The following is a 20,178-nucleotide window of genomic DNA, read 5'->3' as shown; positions in this document are numbered from 1 at the left end:
TCTGTAGTTTGATGTTCTCTGCTCCAGCCCTATATGACCACAAGAATAGATGTCCAATATTTATTATAGTTTATCTACCATAACCTACATACTTTCAGTATTTCTGAAGGCATTTCTGCACCCAAATAACTAATTCCATTGGGAATTTGTCATTGATAATAGAATTTATTTCCCTAAAAGTGTAATTTTTGATAAGGTTCTAGTAGTGTCTGATGACTTCATCTCTGATCAGGGCTGTGTGAAATGTTCTACAAATATGGACTAAATGGCATAACTAGAGCAAGTAGTTAAAAACTGTGGGCAAAGATTTATTCTTCTGTATACTGTGTGGGAACGGAAGTAGAGAGAAAAATCTCCCAACAGGGACATAGCCAGGAACTGAAACATGCCATCCAGGTCCATGTGTGATTCTCTTGGAGGCCTAGGAAATAGGCCTCTAAGAGAGCTAAGAGAGCTATTAGGCAAATACATCTAACAGGTATATACATCAACTGTAGGTGAAATCCAAACTTTCAGACTCAAAAAAGGTAGGATAAGCATTAAGAGGCCTGAGGTAAGAAAACCATCTGATTTTTTATTATGAGCTAAAGAAAAAAAAAAAAAAGAAAGCCTATGTTGGTATATAAAGTTAGGAGAGATGGTTAAATTTATTTAAAACTACTTTCTAAAAATCCTTATTTTTCACTTATCAAAATGAGAGTAGAGGAAGTTGCAATAACTGGAGCACCGAGATGTTGAAAATATTGTATCTGTTGGGCATGGTTGGGAGGAGCCATAGCATGAATATGTGTAACTGAAAGAATGTGCAAAATTACATATAGCCTAGATGGAAAAACTTGGATGCTGAAGAACACACTGTGAGAAGATGACGATATCTTCTTAGTTTCCAGATCATCCTGACCTCGTCTTTTCTACAGTCTTAAAAATACCATTTGCATTTAATGAAATATAAGCATTTTATGCCTTTTGACCACAGTCCTGGTCTGGTGGGCAGATGGATGCTCTTGTTTATGTGCAGGCAGAACCTCAGATCAAGGTAGCCAGGTGGGTTGTGCTCACCACTGCATGCTGGGTATCATGTTCTCTGCTGCCAGGTGCCCTTGGGACTTCTCTTTTTGTGTTTGTTCATGGCCTGCTCTCCTGGAGATGATGGATGAAAAGGATTTTTTTCCCCCAGGTGTTTTGAGATGTGCTGATGCAAAATGCAAGTCCCATATTTATGCTACAGACTGGAAAGCCGATTGTAGGCATCTGCCTTCTTCCTTGCAAGCAGAATCAGACCACACAAGAGCAGCCTCTTACATGGGCATCAGCTCCTTAACTAACTATATTGCATCTTAATATGTGAGGCCCTGGCACAGGTTGCCCAGAGAAGCTGTGACTGCCCCATCCCCAGAAGTGTTCAAGGCCAGATTGATCAGGGCTTGGAACAACTTGGACTAGTGGAAGGTGTCCCTGCCTGTGGCAGGGCATTGGAACTGGATAATCTTTTAGGTTTTTTCCTGACCAAACTATTCTATGATTCTATGACTTTATGATTCCATAAATACAGATCCTGCACTACCTGAAGTGCCATTTCCCTCAAACACAGGCACTGTCACTGGACAAGGCCTAGAAAACTAACTAGTGGTCAAGTGTCCTCACAGGTCACCTTTTTGGTTTTTTTCTGAATTGCTTTGTATCAGCAAGGAAGTTTGTTGTATGATACTAAATATTAAGTTTTTCATGCATCATTGAAGCAAAATCTGTGGTAGTGCTATCTTCAGAATCTTTGAATTCTTAGTATTCTGAGCACTTTATAGACCTCAATGAGTACATTAGTAAAGAAATGGAGACAGAGCCAGCAACAAGAAATCTGACTCAGATTTGAGTTGAGGAAAAAGCTTCTGGATTGATATGACTGTAATTCATTAGTCAACAATTGAGTGGACCCCTAGAAGTTTTTTCTCATTGAAGTCACCAGAACACTGAGTACATATTAAGTGTTTCAGATTTGTCAAAGCAGAGAGGCCCATGCTAAATCCCCCCTTCAAATGGAATTTAAGCTCTGTGCTTACTAAAAATGAACACTTTGAACAGGATGTAATCTATAAGCCCTGGAGCAAATAATCAAAAAGTATATAAAATATTCCCTCCTGGCTTGAGCTTCTCATTGAAAATCCCAGTGCCCTTTTCCTTTTCCACCATGCACAGCACAGATTTCAAGGTCACATTTCTAATTGTGCTAGAGAAAAGGCATTTCCTCTGGGCATCCTGTGGGAACCATCCAGCACATCCAATGTACAATGGCAAGGCTCTTTCAAGAAGTTATTTCTCCAGTTATAAGATCCTGTGAAGAAAGGTAGCGCCCTATCACCCTGACCAAGTATTCCAGAAGCTGCAATCCAGCAGCTGTCCATAGCATAAACCAAATACAGAACTAGAGGTCTGAAGTTTGAAATACAGAGAAACAGAAAGGCATTCTGTTGTACTGACCTTTCCAAGTTCCCAGTAAACAAGCTCTGTAGACCACAGAGATGATGTGCATTCACTTCACAACATGTTCAATTACCACTCTGAACACAAAAAAAAATTTGATGTACGACTGAATAAGCAAGCACAGCCATCTTCTAGGAAGGAGATGTGATACTCTCAGAAGGATCCCATGTTCACCAGGATACCAGATGCTGAATGATGTAACTTCTCAGTGCAAATCATCACAGAAATTTTGAGTATTCTCTGTTCTTTTTCCAGGATGGGTGAAACAACCAGGTTATAGACGGATCCTGGAAATTTTAGCCATCTTGGACTTTGGATATCCAGCCTGGGTTTGAAAATAAGCAGTAATAAGGGACTTGGATGGGCTTTTGGCATGGAAGGCTTCTGGGAGATAAAACTAGGTATGAAAACACTTAGAAAACTCTAGCTACCTTGTCCCATACATTTCTCTCTAATTGCAGGAAATCGGGATTGTCAATGTAGTCCTATAATTTATCTCCCAAAATAAGTCACAATTCCTCCTCCCTGATCATCCTGAGTAAAGAAAAGCTAATCTATCTTTAGGAATGAGCCAACTCTGTAACTTTTCACCCTCCACTTCACACAGTCTTCCAGCACTGCCCAGGAAATCTTACATGCACAGTCTCTTCCAGGACACCCCATGTGCACCCAAAGACATACACATGTCCTGGTCACCACAATGTAGAAGATCTTCTGGGGCTGCAATATGGAGTTGATGGATTCAAATGCTTTTCTGAGAAGACACAAGCACAAAGTACGAAAATATAGTGCCAACAGCTATGCACTTGAGACAGGAATAGGATTCCCCATGGCCCCCACCCTAAGGATAGGCCTCTCTCCTTAGGACAAACACCCTTAGTAAAATAATTGTGACTTTGCATGCCTGCAAAAGGCTTTAGAGATCAGGCAAATGCCCTCCTTAATCCTGAGACCCTCTTTCAAAGGCAGGTGGCATCATTAAGTTTGTGTGAGTTTGTATTACTTCCCAGGTTTCTGTAGAGGAAAGCTAAAACTGTGGCTAGGCTTTATCCTTTGAGTGGGACATGGCTTTTATGCAATGTCATCATGTCTGCTTTGTCAGAAGCCATGGGTTCATCAGAGTCACCAATGGAAAAGGCAGAGCTGGGTCGTGGTCCACCAAATGGTAACTAAGGCATGCTTCATAATATTCTGACATTTGAGCAGTTGGGTGAAACCATGTATTTCTAACTGGAAAATGGCAGCAGGAGAAAGATCTGGGTAGAAATGTCTGTCTAGGAACATAAAGCATGTTTCATGGTGCTTGCACACTGCACACACCTCCATCATCTGTTTATTATTCAGTGCTGCCATGGAATCTTTCTGCACACAAGATGCTTGAGATAAGTTAATCCCAAGATCTGTGAATCAAGGAAGCTGCAAAACAGTAACTTATTGTCGCAGGAGGGCATGGTGAAAAAGACCCTTGCAATGAATTATGCTCTTACTACAGAGTGAAAGGAATGCATGGAATGATTTAGCCAAGCTGTGTATAGCCCAAGGCTCTGTGCCAAGGAACAAGGGAAGATAGTCAGATTCCTTTTATAGCTTAGCCCCACCTAGCTGGAAAGACACCGGGCAAAGTGGCTGAAATAGCACAGATGGAAAATACCAAGAGTCATGGAGAGCAAGAACAGGGAGCAGGGAGAGCATATGAAACAGCACTTGTGAGGAGTTTTTCTTCCAAGAGAAAAAAAAAAGGTGCTTGGAATCGCCACAGCAAACAGGTTTGGGCAAGTAGGTGTATAGACTGGGAGTCTCCAAGACAGAGGCCTGCAAGGACATGAAGCAGCAGCATGCATATATTGTGCTTCAAAATCTCTATTTCTGCAGAGACGTGAAGGGAGACATGAAGCTGTACCCGCTGGTAGCTTATCTTTGTTGCAGTTAGTTTAACCCTTGAGGAAAGGAGGGACTTGAAAAGGACCTGGTGGGAAGTCATAGAAAAGGCTATCATGATGCTTGTTCCTCATGGAGATGCAGAAAATGCAGCTCTCAATACATTGGCAGCCACCAGGGCAGTGACAAGAAGTTGTGTTAATATCTGTAGGACAGGTAGAAGGTATTTAGATTAAATACCAAATACTGTGGCTCTTTATAAGGATGTACTACCTAAAGGATCAAGATAGTAGAGAGCACATAATATTCAGGCTTCAGTTTTGGATGTTAATTTCACTGTCCAAAACATTCAGGTTCTGCAGATCTCTGTGTTTCTCCCTTTTTTGCTTGAGTTTCCTTCTATCTACGGATCTCCCAGGACCAACACTTGCTTAATTTAGGGAATCTGTTGGTCCCTAACCACTCACAACAAGTTCTCAGCCATCCTGCAAGCCCCTTAGTGCCGAGGCTGTGTGGGAGCTTGTCCTGGAAGGGATGGGCTGGAGACTGGCCACACTGCCACACCACAGACAACCAACATCATGTCTCAAGAAATAAGAAGCCACAACTAATGACATCCAGGCAGCTTATGGTGAGGAGCAAAGGACTCGCAAAGGACTCACAAAGGACTCTGGGACCAATTGGAAGTGGCCATGCAGATCAACAGCCTGTGATTGGCCAGAAGGCTTCTAGCACATTCTATGAGACACTATTATATATGTGTGTCAGCTCCACTTCAGAGGCTTCTGAAGCGGCTTCTTTATGTTTTGTTTTGCACCCTTGTTTGTGCCCTTTTATTTATTTAATAAATATCTTCAATTTTGGCACTTCAGCTGTACCTGTCCCTTCCTTGTTGCTATGCTACGCGACCACACCATTGTCGAGCTCCCGAGACCAGGTTTTCCCGTGTGCCCTGCAGATCCCTCGGGGTGTTGTTGCCGGCCCATCTCTGGCCACTGCACCACTAGCCAGGTCAGAGAGACCACTGGTGGTCAGACGCGCGCTGCAACAAGGCTGCAGTATTCCTGGCCCACTTACCTGTTCTGCAGACAGTGTGTGATGGACCAGCACATTCATGGCTTATAGCTGAAGCCCCAGAAGTCCGGACTTGTTCCACATGTCTCAGAAAATGTATTTGTAATCTAATGGCATAAACCCCTACTTGAATGAAATTACCAGTATCATTGTTTAACTGAATACATTTATTAAGTGTATTAATTGTAAGTGTACTTACAATTCCTGTCTCACAAACTTTGTAATTAATAAACACCCAAAGAACATGTTTTAAAGAGACTTAAAAAAATAAAGAGTTTGAGGACCATGAATACATTTTTTATTCATTGCAATTTGTACTTGAAAGGGGATAGTTTTTTTCCTTATGAGCAGGGACAAATTAGGTATGAAAAATACAGAAAGGTTCACAAAAAGGGAGAGCAAATAGCACAACAAATGTGTTCATGTGGTTGAAGCACTCGACTGGAGGTCAAAGGGTCAGATTTTGATCTCAGCTCTGCCACGGAGTAGTCTGTGGTCTTGGCTAAAATGCTTTGCCCGATCTTGACTAAATACATTAGTAATTGTCTGTCACTGTTGTGATGGAGATGTCAGACAGAAATGCTACTCAACTATTGTCTAGACCTGAGGATACTACATTCCTGCTAGTTGGCACTAACATGTTCATATCTTCCAGCCAAGGCTTTGATTAGATATTACATCAAAGCCTTAAAGACAAGTCTTAGGTTGGTACCTTCTCCTATCTGATTCTACAGAGAAGCTCTGAGCCTTGAGCTGATATACCCTACACAAGAGACAGCCAGGTGGCAATGTTCATGGATGGATAGTTACTTCTTCACACAAGTGACCCAGGATCTCATTCTTGCTCCACTGGATATAAGGAAGAGACTTGATTTGATACCCTGACACATCCAAGGCTTTTCTCACTCTTTCCTGGGACGTGTTGTCAAGATCCTTACTGTCATGGGATGGGAAATATTCTCTGAACAGAACTTTTGGGCAATGGAATCTAGCAGCAAGGATAAAAAGCCTGGTGCTGAAGCAGGAGGGTCATGTCTTGGCTAGAGGTGTTTTAAAGCATGTTTCCATTTTCTGACCTAGCCAGTGAAAGGTCTTTGTTTCCCCAGCTTTGAGGATCTTTACTCTGTATATATTGTCTCAAGGAAGGCAGCACCTTGCACCTGCAGATCTGAGGATTTCATCATGTGACAAGGGGCAAAAAAAGCCATATTCTACAACAGTCGCCAAATTATTTTAAAAGTAGAACCTGAAGTCCTCAGAAGTACACACATGCCCAGATCCTATTGATTTCCATAGTATTTAGGTGCCCTTAGGCCTCTTAAACCTGCTCAGCACATCAGCTGTAAAGTGGAGATACATCAAATGTCTCCTTTGTCTGGCGTACATGGGATGATCCTTGGGAAAAGTAAATCTCTTATCAAATGTTTACTCAGTGTTTGTAGCAGCTGCTGGAGTTCAAACTGCTTCTGTTGCTAATGCAGCTGATGAGTGAGACCAACCCTGTTGAGAAGGCTGGGAGGTAGTAGGGGATGAAAGTCTGGAGGTGACACAGCAATGTGTGATTGAAGACCAGTCAACCATGCCCTGGGCTGGAACACCAGAAGCATGACCATCAACTTAAAGGATGGGATTATGCCCCTCTGCCCCACTCAGGTGAGACCAAACCTGCAGTGCTGCCTCCAAATCTGCATTGCTGCCTCCAGCCCTGTGGTCCCCAACATCAGAAGGGCATGGAGCTGCTGAAGTGAATTCAGAGAAGGCCACAGAGATGCTTTGAGGGCTGGAGCCCACCCTCTGCTCTGGAGACAGGCTGGGAGAGCTGGGGATGTTCAGCCTGGAGAAGAGACGGCTCCAGGGAGACTTCAGAGCCCCTGCCAGAGCCTAAAGGGGCTTATAAGAAAGATGGGGACAAACTTTATGGTAGGATCTGTCGAAATAAAGCAAGGAGTATTAATTTTAAACCAAAAGAATGTAGATTTAGACTAGATGTAAGGAAAACATTTTTTACTGTGAGCATGATGAAGCACTGGCACAGATTGCTCAGTGAGGTGGCAAGTGCCTCATCCCTGGAAATATTCTAGGCTAGGTAGGACAAGGCTCTGAATAAACTGGTCTAGTAGAAAGTGTCTTTGTCCATGGAAGGGTGTTGGAGTAGAAGATCTCCCACCAAACTATTCTTTGATTGTATGATGTCGTCAGGAGTCTGTATGCAAATGCCACAAGCCCTTAGAGAGATGTTAGAACAATCAGAGGTGTTTTGTGAAGGACAAAACTGCATAACTCCCCTGTCTCATGTCTCCCCTTCAGATTTTTAAGTATTCTTGCCCTGAAAGCTTTCTGGATGTAAGTTTTGGGTCTTCACTTGCCTTGAAGCTTTCACTCTGTTTGAGGATCTGAAGCCAATAGCAATAGGAGTTTTCTTCCTTATGGCAACTTTCACACACACCATGATGAGCATTTTGGGTGAGCCATCACTAACATTTTCAGACCATAGAAAAATATCATAATTTGGTGACTGCAGAGATGACTGGAAGATATAAAAGGAGAAAGGGTGGAGCTGGGGGAGATCCTAAAGGACAGAGTGTAGCCTGTTCCCACACAAGGGTGGGTGTGATGCTGATCCTGGTCATTTGCTCAGGGCAAACCAAAGGCATGTTAACAGAAGTCAACAAGAGGAATTAAACTGGGTGGGTGGGAGAAGAGCCATTTCCAGAGATGCCATCAGTCACAGATGAGCTCCTAATAGGACTAATATGTTGAGAACTTAGTAGACTAAAAATCCCGTACCAATGCTCCAAGCACTGGGGTGGAGAACAAAAACCGACCATAAACATAAGCTGAAGCATTCATCATCATCTATAAAAATGAAAGCTGCAGCAGTTGTCTTGATCAGAGCTGTTTCTTATTTGAAATGGTTCCATATAGTGAAATTTTGAATCAGAAATGGAGGGAAGCCAAGAGGGAATGAGACATTAAGCCATCACAAGGGATAAAAGGGATAATATTTCAATACATAAACAGCCAGAAATCTCCTGGGTAGCAGAAATGAATATTAATTTAGAGCAAGAGGACAATGGCCAGTGATGACATAGAGTAAGAAGGATTGAAGTTGAATTGGTTTTGCTGTCTGCTCTAGGTTTCACATGCAAGTGAATAGAAAGGACAATGAATAGGCATTTCCTGTCTGAATCCTCGTTGCTCAGCCACTGCTGGTTTTATTTTAGTGTAGAATTGATATTAATTACTTGCAGAGCATCACAGATGTATCATAGACCTGCAGGAAGAAAGGTATGAGATCAAAACATGAGAAAATGGTATCCAACTCCTTCCTGCACTGTCCCACCTCGCAAAACTTTGGCCAGACTGCTTAACTAGCTCTGAGATGCTGTTCCTCTACAACAAAGATGAAAACCTGCCCTGGTCTCTCTTGCTTGCTGAGATATAAGCTCCTCATGCTTACCTTACTGAAGGGGTGCCTTGGGTTCCTCCAGGTCTTCCACCTTCCTGGAAAGTAGTTGATTTTGCAAGGGCTCAACATGCTGAAAGAAAGCAAAGGTTTGGGTCACTGAGCAAGTGATTCTGCTGGCTTGGAAGTGGCCAGAGACCTTTCCAAGCTCTTTTACAAGCAGGTTAAGGGCTTAAGGATGCTGACAAGGATGTCCATAACTGCACCTCAGACCTTGTGAATCCTGACATTTTTATAAACCTACTGACCAATAAAATCATTTGATGACCTGAATTCTGTCATTACTAGAAACAATATATGATTGTTCTCTATGATCTGGAGTACCCTGTTTTGTAGAGATATTTATTGTGTCTGTCTCATGTAATCTCTTAAGAGATTGGACAGTCATAATCTTTTAATACGTTTCTGAAAATAATGTTCTTCATTCTGATCCTTTAAAATCTTTTCTAATTCTGCTATATCTTTGATGAGGGGTAAAGCTTAGAGTGCAAAAGACCTTTCAAGAACTTGTGTACTCTGTGGTTTCTTAAGTGACATCATCCTGTATTTCTCTATCCCTTCCCAGGTAATGACTTCCCCATAATGTCTTTTCCTGAATATTTTTTAGCTGTAGCTGAGTGTTCAGCTGACATTTCATAGAACTCTTGATCAAAGCACTTTTTTTGGGTTTTTTTTTTGTGTTTTTTTTCTTTTCTTTTCTTTTCTTTTCTTTTCTTTTCTTTTCTTTTCTTTTCTTTTCTTTCTTTTCTTTTCTTTTCTTTCTTTTCTTTTCTTTTCTTTTCTTTTCTTTCTTTTCTTTTCTTTTCTTTTCTTTTCTTTTCTTTTCTTTTCTTTTCTTTTTTCTTTTCTTTTCTTTTCTTTTCTTTTCTTTCTTCCAATAAACTGGGATTCAATAGATCAGCATTCCGTATCTAATCTTCTGTTTCACTTTGTGTTGCTTAATTAATTCCATGCTTCAGTTCCCTCTGGGAAAAATATAAACAACACTACTTCACTCTTTCACATTATTGTAGCTATTAAAAATTTGTAGAGTCATTCAGATACTACAGTAGTGAGAACTATGGAAAAATCTATACATAAACCAGAACTGTTTATGTTTCTCCTGATAGCAGAGATATCACAGAGATTTTCTTATATAAGTCGGGAGGTGTTGGTGGGGGTTAGTTTGTGTTCTTTTTTTATAAAATCCCCAAGTGTGGAGTAGATGCTGCTTCTGTTGTATTATACACTGAAAAAAACCCTTGAGCTCAGCATCATCATAGTACAAAAAAAAAAAAAAAAGGGAACAAATAATTCTTAGCAGCAATGCCATTCTTCACATCTTCAAAGCTCTTTACAAATATCTGCCAGGAAGCTGACTTTCCACTCTGATGTTCAGATTCCCAGGGTATTGTTTCTATTTTGGTGAATTGTTTGTTATGACAGCATGAGCTTCCTGAAAGAATAGCTTCAGCATTTGAGAACCCATCCCTAGCAGAACGACATCTGAAACTGCATTTTTCAGTGGCTCATCTAAAATATATCTAAAATCATGTGTCAGTAATCCCATTCTTTCTTACAAACTGACCAGAAGTTGTTCATAGAGGGAAGAATGGACTAAGATTTTCTCCTCCAATGCCCAATAAGGAAGTTGAAGGTATGCTTTCATGGAAGGAATTGAGATTTAAGATTATAAACACAGTTTTTGTGGGGAAAAAAGATAAAAGTTGAAATGGCATGTGCTAAGGAGACCATCCTTCTGTCATTCCCACCTTCAGAGGTGATGAAGAGCACAGAGAGCTGTGGGGCTGCTCCTGGGACAGTGAATTGAGAATTGAAAGCTGAGCTTTGGGTGAGATGCTTGGAGGACTTGGCCCTGGTCCAGGGCAGTGGTCATAGGAAGGATCTCTTTGCAAATAATTTCTCCTGGAAAGCTCCGAAATAGACTTGCCTGAGGAACTGAGACCCCAAAAATCAGTCTAAGGACTTCACGGCATGGCCCCTCCAAGCTCAGAGGTGGGAACACACACCTTTTACTGTAAGCGAGCAATACAGCATGGCCAGCGTGGGCTTTGGGGCTGGTTCCTAGGGCAGTGGGACTGTGTGAGTTGGCATCTATGTGTAGCAGAAGCATTTGTTTGCCAGACCGTTCTTTATAAACACAGTAGTAAATGTGCTCCAGAGGTCTTCAGGATGGCACAATGAAAACCAACTGCTCACGCAAAGTCTCAGCAAAGGGTCCAGCTAAGGGAAAAGCCGTAAAATGAGTCCAGACAACAGGAATCACCTGCATAACCTCACTCTGGAGGAAGCCATGGGCTGCTTTCACTTGGAATCTTAGATTCAATGTTAAACTTGGTCATTGAAAAGGAGGGAGGAAGGCAGAAAAGAAGAAACTGCTCACTTACGTTTTCCACTGTGAAGTTCTGCAGTGGTTTGGTTTTTTGCTTCCCTCTCCCCACCTAAATATTAAACTTCACTTTTTCTTATGAGCAAACACATCCAAGACTCCCAGCAGCATGGGCACTGAAATCCACCACCAAGGCAGAGCAGCCTTGCTGTAGCCTTCTCTAGCATAATGCAGTGCAGCAACAAGCAGTGTAACCACATCAGCTTGGAAAAATAAACATTAGTCTAAAGGTTATTTAATGATTTTAATTTGCTGACCAAGGTTGGCAGCACAGGCTCCCACCTACTATGAAGACCTAGATGATTGTGGTCTGCAAGAAGTGTAAACCAGGGGAATTTCTTTGAAGTCCAGATACTGTGACAATTTATACTCAGATAAGGATGTTTTGTCACTTTGCCACTTGTTTCTGCTGGAAAAAGGGCAGGCCCAGGTTTTGTTACTAAAAGAGATCAAAGAGGTACAGTTTCTTGGAAACAGGGGAGGAGGGAAAGCCAGTCCCTAAAGGTTTCCTGCTGCTTCTGTAGGAGAAGTGAAGAAACAGCCAAACAGAAAAAGAAAGCAACAGGGTTCCTGGTATAACCAAGTCTCCTATAAAATATCTTTCTCTATCTAGGATGTGTATAATTGCTATCTTCCAGTTCATGCCATAAATAAAAGGCATTGTAAACATTTTAGAAGGGCCTTGATTAATCCTACCTAAATATAGGCAATGAGCTGTGCTTTCCATGTTACAAGCATGTCATTCTAGGCTCTGTCTCCTAATAATAGGGCATGTATACTTTCTATGCCACTAAGCCAGAGGAGCAGTGACAGAGACTTGGTCTAAGGCTGATATTTGTGGTTTTATGGCTATCACTCTCTAGACTCAATGGTTTGCTTTGAACATGCCCAGCCTTGACTCTGCTCTGAACTCTGCGTCTTCAAGTCCTAATAAGCCCAGAAAGTCAACCATATTCTGGGCTGCATCAAAAGCATCATGACTAGCAACACAAGGGAGGGGATTCTGCCCCTCTGCCCCACTCAGGTAAGACCCCACCTCCAGTGCTGCCTCCAGCTCTTCCAGAGAAGGACGTGGAGCTGCTGAAATGAGTCCAGAGGAGGCCACAAGGATACTCTAAGGACTGGAGGCCCTCTGCTCTAGAGACAGGCTGAGAGAGCTGGGGGTGTTCAGCCTGGAGAAGAGAAGGCTTTAGGAACACCTTAGAGCCCCTGCCAGAGCCTAAAGGGGCTGCGAGAGCTGAAGAGGGACTTTGGACAAGGACCTGGAGGGACAGGACAAGGGGGAATGGCTTCAAACTGCCAGACAGCAGGGCTAGATGGGATATTGGGCAAAAATTCTTCCCTGTGAGTGTGGTAAGACCTGGGCACAGGTTGTCCATAGAAACTGTGGCTGCCCCATCCCTGGCAGCATCCAAGGGCAGGTTGGACGGTTCTTGGAGCAACCTGGTCTAGTGGAAGGTGCTCCTTCCCAAGGCAGGGAATGGAACTGGATGATCATGAAGGTCCCTTCCAACCCAAATTAGCATTTTTTTAATCAGTGTAGAACTAATTAAATACACATTAGTAGCAGCATGCAGGGGAAAGAACAGGAAAAAATTATTTTGTAACATTTAATAATTTAAAACATTTAAGGACCATATTTAAGTCAAAATGTAATGTTTTTCTTACAAATACTCCTTTGTACAAATAGAAGCTTGCCCAGAGGAGCCTGTGCCTTGCATTATGCAGGCAATCAGGTAGAAAAATCAAATTGGTCCACTCTGATTTTATAATCTACTAATCAAACTCCATTTTAATAGTGTGACTGAGAACAAAGTCATACATGGATGGCAAGTATCACCAGACCCTAAGCAGGTATCTGTCTTTTTCTGAATCCAACTAGTCCAGTCCTCTTGGATGGGTTGGCAGAGACATGGTCTTTCAAGCAAAGTAGATGTCACCCAGTTGCTTTCAATAGTTGCTTAACATAACTAATAAAATATTAACCAAAAAATAGGGCAAAGGTGAAATGCTGAAGAAACCTCAATTCCCAGCATTGCCAAGGAAATCCATGGTCTAATAGTGGGTGTTTTACAAGTATAAGCTCCACAGAACTCACTGTCCTATAAGTATCAGAGCTGTGATAGCAAAGACAAGCAGTTCCAAGAGCATGACACAAAGGGTTTCCTCTTGTGTAAGGCACCGCATCTGGGATTTCAAGGAACTGAAGAGGCAGATGAGTCAGTTATGCCCAACATTCTCATTCCTGACAAGCCTATGGAGGAGCTCCTGGAGGGTTCTGCAGACTCCTTGGGGTTGAAGTGATATAAATTAAAGTAAATTTTGACCTGCATATTTCTTCTTTCCTTGTAATGAAAAAAAAATCATGAAATAAAGCCAAGAAGAATTAAATATCCTGCATCAAGTTCTACAAAGTCTGGTTTCCAAATACAAAAATACTGCTTCCACTTTGGCTCAGAGTAGCAATTCACACAGTACACCCTTGGAGCCATGATTCAACCTCCATGCATGAATATATTTTTTCAGCTGGGAACAGCCTTTAATTTTTTATCACAACTCTGCTATCTGCCCACATTATTTCTATTATTTATACACATGTGTATAAGATCCTCAGTTAACTAATTTATAGCCACTGAAGGATGTCAAGAGCTGATTTTTTATTTTCAACAATGTACATCCTTTTCTGAAAGCTATTACATTGTTCTGAAATTAAGTAAATTAAGCACTTTTTTTTGCCTTGGGGTGTTTTTCCCTTTTTTTTTTTTTTTTTTTGTTTTGTTTTGTTTTGTTTTGTTTTGTTTTGTTTTTGTTTCAGGGACGTTGGTAATTTGGGCTCTGTTCTGTTTCCTTGCTGGATCAGACCCCACGCTCAGAGTATTAAAGTCTTTGTTCTGGGACATTCTCACATGAAGGGGCTCTGTTAGTTTTCTCTTCAAATCAGTGGGTTGGTTTTGAGGTAAAATCTATGTGTGGGCAAGAGAATTTTGTGGTAAGCCAACTCACGCAGAAATCTCTAATGACTTGGGATCAAAGAAAATAGTGTTGCATATAATAACTTGGAGAAAAATCTGTGGACAACTTTTGCTGGAAATGAGCTTGTGGGGAATATGAGACTCCTGTATTTGACATACTCTTTTTTTTTGCTTCTAATAAATGTGTTAATGGCTTGCTTTGTGCCAGCTGAACTTGATAAACTCCTTGAAGGAGGCTGAAGGATGATAAAACCATGTGTTTGGAATAGCTGAGCTAGGTCCCATAGCAGAAGGACAGGTCTCTGTTTTGCTTTGGGTGGAGTTGTCAGCTGCTGGAGTGGTTGACACTTGAAAAAGGAGGGAGGTTGATCTGGGACTTCAGTAATAACCTAAATGCTGGAGAAGACCTAACTTCTACTGCCAAGCAGCCAAGAGCCTGGAGGAGAGAGTTACTCACCAAAATGCTGCTCCTCCCGCTGCTGGTGGGGTGCTGGGGTGCTAGATATCTGTGCTCAAATGGGGCAGTGTGGACAAAGGTTACAACTGGGGCCCAGGGGTCCAAGGAGTTTGCTTGTGAGCCTGCAGTAGTATCCATGAAGTCTGTGCCCCTAGGAACACACATCCTTAGGGAATATCCTCTCATGGAAGACAAATTTCATTTAGATGACCTCAGGCTCATGCCAAACATCAGATCATCTCATCTGATGGAAACATCTGTCCAGATGAGGAAAGATCCAGCATGAGCAGGGAATGAAGGAGCAGCATTGTATTGTCCCCAACATCTCTGCATAGGCAGCAGAGGAGCCAAAGTGAGTGTCTTCCCTGTGGGAAAACTACAGACCCAAGGACAACCCTTGTGCAAAGAGGGCACCGTGAACAAACTTCTGGGCTTTTTCCCAGAGAATGAAACCTGTCATGTTTCAAGTGTTGATCTATCCAGGATTGAAATGAGGTATTCTTGATGCAACTTGATGTGAAAAGGTAATGACAGTGGACAACACTGATGTTCATGTAACAGAAAGTGAAGCAAAGAACTTCCATCTCCATATGAAGACATCTGCATATTAATAGCTTCAGTTTCCAGAGACAATATTCATAAATGACTAAACTTAATCAAAGCAAGGCTTTCTATATTCTGCTATTTCAGTTATCATTCACAACTAATTTTCTTAGGGAATACCAAGTCTTGGGAGAGATATCTTGACCATTTGCAGTTTGATAATCCTACCAGAGCCTTGATGTCCCTGAAGCCCATGATCAGTTATTCACAGATGACAAAAACACTGCAAAATAGGCAAAGGATAAAGGGGGAAATTAATATCATAAGAAAACATAAAATCATACAGTATCAAAACCAAAAGGCACACTTACATGATGAAGAAGATTATGGAAAGCACCAAGGCTGGAAGAGACTCGTGAAGTTTCTGCTTAGATGAACATAACCATGTCATGATATCTTAGAATGCATTAGTAGGGGAAGTAAACATGACAACCAAGTTTGGAAACATTCAGGCAAAAGAACCAAGGACAATTAAGGTGTTAAAAATTTGCCTTGTAGCAAAAGTCACAAAGTACTGAGACTGTGTAGCTGTCATAGCTAGGAAAAAAAGTGTCTTGATCAGATTCTTAGAGTGCTATGGAAGATGACAGGAGAATTTTCAGTCTTAGGAGAAAATAGTAGAATGAGACCTAGAGGATGGAGATTGGAGATAGATGTGTAACAAGTCATTGGAGAAGCTTAGAACTGAGAATGTGATTGAATTTTCATTGCTAATAACTCTCCAAATCACTATAGGATATTTTTCTCCATTTTGAGCCTGAATTAACTGCCAGAATCCTAATGACCTCTTACACAATAAGTCAGACAAGATGATCTTGGTCTCCTCTGATCTTAGAGCCTATGACTAATGTATCATGTGTTTGTTCTCTCATTCTCTCTAGGGAAGAAGGAGATAGAGTGGGCTGTTTTGTCTTGGAAATATTATTGGGAGGTTTTAGTGTTCTGTACTTATTTTAGAGGTGAGAGGTCAGAAATGTGTTATAGTTGGACTGTTTGGGAAAGTTCTTTATGGGGAACTTGTTCCATCATGGCCACTGAGAGTGCTTTGCATTTCATACCTCTTCTATTAGAAAGTTTTGAGCTGCCAGAGGATTGATATATTCTAAGTCAGGGAGCTGTGGGTGATCATATGCCATTGAACCCTTAAGGAGTGTGTTTATGGCTTGGAGTTGTAGGAAACTACTATGTACAGAAAAGGCATTATGTGATTCCATATCTGATGCCAGTTGATGCAGTGCTTTGGGTCCCATGGAAAGATAACCCACTGCTGATTTTGAAGACCTGTTTGTTCCTCTGCTTATCCACAACTTTTCTTTCATAGAAAATGAGAATGTAAAGCCCACCAATGCTTTCTGAATAGACAGTATTGGCCCTCTGAACTCTGTCAAAGTTCAAAGATGACCAGCAGGGTTTCTTACTCACTTTTCAGAGATTAAGATAGGTCATACTAACACTTGCAACCAGCCAAAGATAACTATAGCTAACTCAGATATATCAAAGTTGTGACTAATTAAAATTATTTTTAAGGGAAAAATACTTATCCAGGACAACAGATTATATTCTGATTTTAAAATGTCATTGTTTTGCAGTGCCTAATGAAGCATGCAAGGTCACCCTTGCTGTTAGCTTCTTCTGTGACAAGAAACTATATACAGAGTGTGTATGTGTGTATGTATGCATACATATATACATATATATAATAAATATATTATATATATATGTATAAAAAAATAAGTACTATATCAGAAAACACCAAAAAAGAAGAGAGCAAAGTTTTGTAAATATACAGCCAATCTTTACTATTGTATTGAACAAAACATCCCATCCCTGGAAGTGTTCAATGCCAGGTTGGATGGGGCTTGGAGCAACCTGGTCTAGTGGAAGTGTGCATGTGTGCTGGGTTGACTCTGGATGGATACCAGGTACCCACAAATCCTGCTCTATTACTCCCCTCTACAACTGGAGAGGGGAGAGAAAATATAGAAAATCACTTGAGATAAGGGAGAGATCACTCACTGAACACCATCATGAGCAAAACAGACTGAACTCAGGGATATTAATTGATTTTATTACCAACAGAATCAGAACAAGATAATAAGAAGTAAAATAAATCTTAAAAACACCTTCCCTCCACCCCTTCCTCTTTCCTTAACTCTCCCTGTCTTCCAGTGGTACAGAAAGACAGAGATTGGGGGTTACAATGAGATGAGCTTTAAGGTCCCTTCCAACCCAAACCATTCTATGATTCTATAATTTTATGATTGCTATAACTTTGTAGAACAGTACAACAGAGCAATGAATTAAGGAGACAGTTGTTACTTTACATGTAAAGAGAGGTGGGACTATGTACCATATGCACAAAAAGGAGTCAGGGTAGAAGTCATCTGAAGCAAAATGGACTTGGGTTTTTAGAACCTTTTTAGATCTGACCAGAACTAACTAGTCCAAAGTCACCAACAAAGGGATATAATCCCTGTTCATCCATCACAGCCTATAAACAATAAGTGCTGGACTATTTTGGTTAATAAGACCTCAGCTTTCTGCTACGGAGGCTTTGTAATTTATCCAAACCAGAGCACAAGAGCTAAAAAGCCTGAATTTGAATAAGTTTGGCTTCTAATTTTAAATTTGAGCTTCTTATTTTTGTGACCAGCATTAAAAAGAAATAGGAATAGAGCATCATTGGCAGCATTTGCACTTCAAGGACTAGAGTTTATTCTGCCACTTTTTGCTGAACAATCCTACCCACAAAACAGGCAGAGGTTATGCACCAGGAAAGAACTGGTTCACTATTTCTATAACAAATCATCATTTTCTTCCAGGCACTATTCATACATACAATAAAAATTTCCTTGAAAATCTGGCACCCTGTGTTAGTAAGAAATACAGAGGCTGAAAACACAGAATTAAATTAATTGTTCAATAAAAGGAGTAGAAATCAGGATTAAAACCAAGATCTTTTGACCTTTATCATTGTGATACTGCTCAAGGAAGGGGAAATCCTGTTCCCTTCAATTCATTAGCAAAGTGCCAACCTCTTTCTGGAGGGTACACACTTTGATCAACTTATACTCCTCTCCAGAACCTTTCAAGGTTCAGAACAGGTTTTTTTCTAAGCTCGATGAGAAAGTGCAGGTTTCCATTTATATTTGTGATTTTTAAATAAGTTATTTGGGCCTGAACACTGTGGGATATCTGGTATCAGCAGTATCCAACTACAGTTGGGGTACTGAGCTCAGTTTTCTGGTGTCTTGAAAGTGCACAGCCATTCATGACTTTGCATCTTTGAGGAAGGAGGTCTGGTCACAGAAGTGATCCTGGCAAGTCTGAGTGGAAACCTCAACCAAAAGATCACATCGAAGCTCAGAGTATCACATCCTTTTGTTCATACAGTCACAGAATCAAGGAATTCCTGAATTATTTGGGTTGGAAGGGAACTTTGAGATCATCGAGTTCCACACCCCTGCCATGGGCAGGGACATTTTCCACTACACCAGGTTGCTCCAAGCCCCATCCAACCTGGCCTATAATACTTCCAGAGATGGGACAGCCACAGCTTCTATGGACAACCTGTGCCAAGGCCTCACCACCCTCACAGAAAAGAATTTCTTCCCAATATCCCATCTAAACCTGTCCTATGGCAATGGGAAGCCATTCCCCCTGTCCTGTCACTCTAGCCCATTGCCCAAAGTCTCTCTTCAGCCCTCTTGGAGCCCTTTATACACTGCCAGGGACTCTAAGGTCTCTCCAGAGCTGTCTCTTCTCCAGGCTGAATACCCTCAGCTCTCCCAGCCTGTCTCCAGAGCAGAGGGGCTCCAACCCTTGAAGCAGCTGCATGGCCTCCTCTGGACTTGCTCCAGCAGGTCCAGGTTCTTCTTGGGGGGGGGCCCAGGGTTAAACAGTTCAATCAGATGTGACTTTTAGAGCTTCAGCTCCTGTTGTGCAGTGTAGACCAATTTTTAAGCTAATTAAAAAAATTAAAAATAGTTTTCAAAGGAGAGGAAATTTAAAAAGAAGTATTGCTCAAAACTACTCCACAGAGATCTTGCAAAGATCTATTATAACAAATACATTAATATATTAATAGATCAAAACCAGTCATAATAGATTTTTGGAAGGTCTATTTCAATATATATACATTAATATATTTGTAGATATTCCCAACATCTATCAGAAGTGGTTTTGAGCAATATTTCTTTTTAATCCTCTCTCCTTTGCAAAACTTTTTTTTTTTTAACAGATATGCTGCAAGAGTCATCCTGACACAGTCTGGTGTGCAGTCCCTGATGGTGCCAAGAACTGTGTTTCTTGTTTCCTTTCTCCCACTGCACTCCTGTATTACTGGTGAAGGAACTATTGTAAGTCACATGACTCAGGTTTATTCAGTATGCTGCCAGACCCAGTGTGCTGTCAGATTTGTTTATCGGGATTATATCCTTCCAGGCCTTTTATGGAAAATCACAGCAAGCCTCTATTTCAGCATGTACACTTTTGGTATTAACAAACCACTGAGTAACACAGTCCTCCCTCTCCTCCATAACAGCTTGGCATATAAAATTCTCGTCTTACTCTCTTTTCTGAACCTACCTGGTTTTACCCACATAGATGAGGAAGACTCAGATGAACTGAAAGTGTTTGCAATATGTTTTATACTCTAGTTTATTTTACATACAAGTTTATTAGCTTGCATGCCATTTCTAAAATTTAGGAGTGCAGAGGTGCAACAAAAAAACTGATTAAGAAAGAAAAACTTTGAAAGTGTCCCTTTTAGATTGCCCTGCTAGTCAAGATAAATGGTGTTAAGTTAAATGCTTCTGAGTAATGTCAGTAATCACTTCAGCTGTGCAAATCTTTTGCGTGT

The sequence above is a fragment of the Vidua chalybeata genome, chromosome 2 (assembly GCF_026979565.1).
Source record: "Vidua chalybeata isolate OUT-0048 chromosome 2, bVidCha1 merged haplotype, whole genome shotgun sequence".
NCBI lineage: Eukaryota > Metazoa > Chordata > Aves > Passeriformes > Viduidae > Vidua > Vidua chalybeata.
This window is presented reverse-complemented; position numbering follows the sequence as displayed.